The sequence below is a fragment of the Varroa destructor genome, unplaced genomic scaffold, assembly GCF_002443255.2.
Source record: "Varroa destructor unplaced genomic scaffold, Vdes_3.0 BEIS01000007.1, whole genome shotgun sequence".
In the NCBI taxonomy this organism is placed as follows: Eukaryota; Metazoa; Arthropoda; class Arachnida; order Mesostigmata; family Varroidae; genus Varroa; species Varroa destructor.
The window spans coordinates 4,560,030-4,566,520 of record NW_019211460.1 but is presented as its reverse complement, the minus strand read 5'-3'; positions in this window follow the sequence as shown (position 1 = coordinate 4,566,520).

The following is a 6,491-nucleotide window of genomic DNA, read 5'->3' as shown; positions in this document are numbered from 1 at the left end:
GTCGCATTTCTCTTATTTAAATCCCTTCAAACATCACCCAAGTATCTTTTTTCTCCTGATTGCCTTGCTACCGCCTAGATAAACTGTCGTTGTTAGCTACTCAACATTTTAGGTAGGTTGGCCTGAGTGAATTATTTGGTAATACGTAGTATGCAAAGAAGTTCCAGAGTAAATACCCGTCTTGACAATATATTTACTAGATCATGCAATTAGTGAGAGATTTGAAAGCATTGGCTTACATGGAGTACGGTAACTCCATAAAGATTATAAAAATTATATCTGGTAAACTCTCTCTTTTCTGGCGTCTCTGCTCCTTTCTGAATATTTCACTTGCTGTAGGAAATAATGAGCGGCTACGAAAAAAGAAATATTGTTTAAGGCAGAAACGCATTCAGAGTGATAGAACTCGTTAGAAGACGTTATCCATAATCAAGGTAATACACGTACATATATTGACTGGGGTAACCAGTCTGATAATTGAAGGTAAGGCATGTTGGTGAGAATGACAACCAGTAGTAGACTAGCTCTCATAAAATAAGCGGCACTGGAAGATGGATATGTGGATTTGTACGAATATTATAATTTTGACGTAAACGATTTTAATTAGTAATACGTAGTGATGTAAACGTGTACTGTTTTAGCATACGCTTAAAGGTATCGAGTAATTGATAACGCTCAGCATATTCCTGCTACATATATCTGTGAGTATTTCTTTCTTCTGTTACGTGTGCTAATTTGTAAAATAACACCTCTTTCAAATATTTCGTATTTTTTTGAGCTAGTTCTTATCTATAATGTCTTTCTTTATTGGCGTATTTTATGGATGTTTCTTTAATAGGTCCTGATAGGAGAGATACCCGATCTAAGATCCTCTACTTGGTTTCAGTAGGTTGTGATGTTGGCAGTTATCCTCTCTCCAATTGTCTCTTGCCGATGCCGTACAAAATGCTAAAAAGTCAGAAATTCTATTGTATGGATGTGAGTGTATGTATTTTAACGCACTTCTTCTTCGCTCAAATCAAGGGGAGAATTCGAGAGAAATTTTTCTAATTTTTGCCTTTGCCAGGTGAATCCCGACAAATCAACTTTCGAAATTAATGAGTCTGCGATTGCATTAAGCTAAAATTTGGTTCTGTTATATTTAAACTCGGAGTGAGGTTTTCTAAAACTCAAGAGATAATCATACACACAGCGTGCTTTAGTGGCGTTATATATATACATACATACATATTTATAGAATTGCTTTTCTTCACATTTCTAGAGAAAGATGAAAAAAGAGCGTAGTGTAAAAAAAAATTTGATATATGGTAGTTATTGATGTGAGAATTACTGAGATAGGGTTCCATCTTGCGTTTGTCGTTTCCAAGATCTCAACACAAACCTTTGCTCTGTGGCTGGGGGGTTGGAAACCAGTTCCAGTCGACAATTTTAAAAAGAAATGCACTTGCACTTTTTCTTTAAAATTAATTCTTCAAAATAACTCGTAGACTGGTTAAATTACTTGATGGTTTTTCGGTATTTCTGACCGCAATTTTTAAAGATATTCCAAGCTCGATTTCCACTGTGACTGCATATAATAGCTTTCGTTACAGTTAACCAAGAAGCAATTAATTCGTTTTAGTTTCTATCTACCTAGTGACTAATCTTTGTTTTTTGGGCTTGTCGCAATCAGTCAGTGCTGACAGATTATATGGGAGACTTTAGTTACAGTATTTTCAATGTCCAACACTCTCCTGAGCCTATCTCTCATCCGGATTTTTCGTTTGGGCTTATGCGTTTAGATATGGGAAATAATCTGATTGGGCGTCTGGCTGCTCTTGTAGGTCGCTGAAATCTACTTCCGGGATCCACGTCTCAGACTTACGAATTCACTCTCTGACTGCTTTCTGAATCAACATATCGCGGTCAGTTAGTTGGCTAGCTATATGTAGGAATTAGTGTTAAATTCCCGTTTTCTTTATTAGAGATATCTATTAAATCTCTCCTATCACGTGCCTGGTTAACGTGTCTTTTGACCAGAGCGTTTTTAAACGCTATCATTAGATTTCTTTATCCTACAGGTCCCTGCAATGTTCCAAAGCACCTATTTTCCAGGTGAATCGTTTGATATTTTTAACTATTTTTATTGAGAACTTTACTTGTCTCATAAATAGCAGAAGTTTAGTACGTATTTCCTCCAAAAGGGATTTCAGCTGGCCACTTACATTTTTTTGGTAGAAAGGGAACGGACTCCCATGAGTAGTTTAACTAGGGTCTTGCAAAATTCTGTACCGTATTTCTCCAGCATTATCTTTAAATATTCTTTGACAGTCCATAGTGTTCCTTCTGGTGGGATGTGGCTGAATGTAATACAAATTGGATTATTCATTTGTGAATAGTGGGCTATTATTAATGAATAGAACTTGAAGATCTGAGTCGTTTCCTTAGTTGTTATCCTCAGCGGGAAAACTTTTTCTCACTTGCAGGTAGCATCTACCACTACAACTAAATTGAATATTCCTCCTCCGCGTCAGCGAAATGTACGTTACAAAGACACTTTGGGGCTTTACTTCTGCAGGTGTTTCATATAAGTTTTACACTAGTCGAATGCTTCTTGAACTTCTTGAATTTTTTAGATGCTTTTAAGCATTTTTCTTCCCATATCGACATCAGGTTTGTCTGTAAAAGGTTGTTTAGCGATTCTGCTGCCACAGCTGATTTTGATATAAAATACGAATAGGATTGTATTATTCTAAGTGACGGTACTTTAATGGCAGCTGATGTTCTATCTGCGGATTGGGAAATACCTGTTCTGGAATATATGAAACCTCTGAATTCGACGGATTTTGCTATAAATTCGCATTTGTCCGTACCGATTTTGTGTTCCCTAAGGCCTTTGGAAATAGCTTGTAATATTGAAAGGACTATCAGTAGTTTTCTTTCAGCTTAAGGCAGATCTCGAATATCTAAAATGCATCCTTTTAAGTTTAAGTAAACCTTAATGAGTGCCTATAATGAGATAATTTTGAAGATTGTTCCTGCGCAGGTTAATGCACGTATGCGGCATTTAAGCCTTTCAGAAGCCTTCCGTGAAGAATTTCGCTGCTCCGAGCTTCCAGAAAACTTCTGTTATTTCAAATAGGCGATAGTCGTCGATATACACTTGTGGATTATTGCTAGCCTTAATGTCCACATATAAGCTTACCCTTTCGTCCTTCTTTTCTCTGTAAGCCGGATGTGCTCACTGGCTAAGCACAATCGATTTAAGGCTACTCTTATTTATTTAATCTCCTTAAATTCTCAGTCTTACCTCTTAGCCCATAGGTGACTTCCTTTGCTTTATCATAGCCTGTGTTTATTCCAAATCAATCGGTAGCTTGCTTTGGATTTGTAGTTACGTTTTATAGTAATAGTAAAAAATTTTGAGTTGAAGTCTTCTTCAGTCACATTAGATCATAGCAATGTTGCATATAGATTTTCGGACCTTAAACCAAATTTCTATCGATTGAAATTTCAAATATAGGAGCATCCACTCGGTATAGACGAAATATTTTAATTTTTCATCACATTTACGGGAACGCTCGGGCTTTTTTTTTTGTAGAAAAAGACTTTCATGTGGGTGTACAAATGCATTATTTAGAAATTTGGTTACTAATTTATCGGAGTATAATAACCGGTCGTGTCGATCATGTATCTTGTAAAGATTCCTTTGCAGATATCACTCGCTCTCAAATTTATTCATATATATATATATATATATATATATATATATATATATATATTTTTATTCATTTTTTTTATATATTCAGAAACTACTATTTGATTTTTTTCGTACAGGTAGTGTTGGCCAAACAGATAAGAGACTTTGTTTATCCTTGTAATATTTTTAGTATTCAACAATGCATATTGAAAATCTAACACTATAATGTTGTCGATTAGATTTGCAATTGGTTTTCAACGAATTTCAAAATACCCAAGTTTTTCAAAATTTTAGAATATTTTTGAAATGCTCTTTTTTTGGCTTTTTTTTTAGATCCGGTTGAAATCATTATATTATGGTTATATATCATTAAAATAATAAATAAAAAAAAAAGTGAGTTATCAAAAACAAATGTTTATTATAAAAAATTATAAACAATAAGATAGATAAACTTTCTTGCTCTTTGACGAAATACCAAAAGAGTTATAAGAGAAGTCTACAGTAACTCTTTTCGGCACAAAAACACTAAAGCATTGTTCAAAACAATTATGAATATCAGAAGTACCAGAAGGAAAGAAACGTTAGGTTAATTAGGGAGAAAACTGTGGGAACGTTTTTTGCTTTATATAAAGAGATCTATTGGATTAGGTTATGCTAAAATTTTTAGAACACTTTTTATTCGAATTTAAAAATGAAAATGAGTGAATTTTCTGCATAAAGTTGTAGTGTTTTATAGGTACAAATGCTGCGAAGGCCCACGAGAAAAAATTGATCAAGATGCATTATTGGAAAAAATGGCTTAAAGGGGCAATAGAATTTATTTAACTGCGTTTCTACCTTCAAACGCAATGAACTAAAGTTGTTTCTAAAGGGGTTAACTAAGAGTGATGAAAACTGCTCGTATACGACAATAATCTGCAAATAGAAAAAAATGGGCTCCACAATCTGTGGTAAAACCCAAACTGACGCCAAAAATGTAATGCTATCGGTTTGGCGGACATCATGGGTCGTTGCGGCCTAGCAAAACGATTTATGATGCCCGCCATGATGAAAAATTAACAAGATTACGAGCCATAAAAAGCCGGCCGGAATTAGTGAACAGAAAAGGCATGGTTTTCCACCATGATAATGGTTTAGGTACCTGGCAAGGATTGAGAAAACTTGGATACAAAGTTCCAACATACTTACGGTGGACCTCAAATCTTACACCATCGGATGATTATCTTTTAAGGTCTCTGTAGAACTCCTTTAATAGTGTTAATGGAGTTCTGCAGATGATTCAATCTTATACTTCGCAAATTTGTTAATAAAAATAAATTATCATACGTTGTTATTCGGCTTCAATGGTGAGATGTAAAAATCACTTATTACAACTCTTCGTCTAAGAACCACTGAAGTTTCTCAGTGATGGATTTATGATGTCACCAGAAAAATGACGAAGGGTAACCGATCAAGGCGGCGTATATTTACTTTAGCAATACTATTTTAAGATAAAAAAAAAAATACCAGCTTCAATTTTGACTTAAAAGCGGCTAATATTTTTCACTATCTACCCTTAAAACACTTGCTTTAAAACAATCTATATCTATCTATCTAGAAAACCTCTTTATTAAACGAAGTATTGGAAAAACATAATGGTGTATTTCGTTGATGGCCATGTCAGATTATCTTTTAGGATCTCGTTTACATTGTCTTGTATGTTATCCCTGTTTTAAAGTTGAAAATCTGGATTCATCGTTACTAGTCTGCGTAAAGAAGTTGAACATTGAAATGAATTCCCGGTAAATTTGTTTACATCGAAAGCTTTAGATATCAGTAATTTATACATTGAGCATAGACATAAACCATTAAAGGAAGCTTTCATTTTGACTCAGCTTATATGTATACATACGCACTGTTCGCTAACTTACCTTAAACAAAATTGTTATACGTATTTTTATTGGCCAGTATTTCGTTTCCACATTGGAGTGTTTGCTTTAACAGCTGTAGCTGCTTTACGAAACTGATCCATCGTCCGCATTTCTGTCACCTAAGCATCAAAATTAAAGTACATGTTTATTTGTGCCGTATGCGCGTCAACAGTAATTTATAAGTAAGAAATATATTATTCCATAGTATCGAGCGATGTCGAACTATAGAAGAAGTCTAATTCTATCGAGCCTTTCAACCCGATATACTGAGAATTTTTTTTTATGAAATTAAAACATCACAAGATAGGTCTACCAGCATCACGTAGGTATCCGAAGAACACATCGGAGTTAATGAATTAAGAAGGACAGTTCGAAAATCATGCAGACGATCTTCAATATATCAGCTTTGGCCTGTAAGAAAGTGCTGAAATATTTTGAAGATCGGCAGTGGATGATAAGGCGGATGTAAAAATAGCCTTTCATCCGTGTAGCGAGCGTACTAGATTTATTACAAGGAACCCTAACCCTTAATGACCTGTTAGTAGCTACGTTTTTCTATGAATTGTATGATGTTTTGCGCAGTAACAGGATACTGAGAGAAATAGCTTCAATACATTGTACAATAGACAAAGATTTTAGAAAAGAGCATAATATGTATGAGTAGAAATATGCGATTAGTGACGTGAATAAAAACAGTACCGTACATTACTGATATGTACGATTATTATGTACAGCTGAGCTCAAAGTTATTCAGCAACTTCATTTACATGCAAAAAAAAAAATAAGAATATGCATTCCACTTAAAATATGGTCACGCATGTGTGGTAACGCCTTAATACTGAATTAGTGATTTTACTCACGTAAGCTTGCACTACATACAGTACATACCTTGCTCTCCGAAC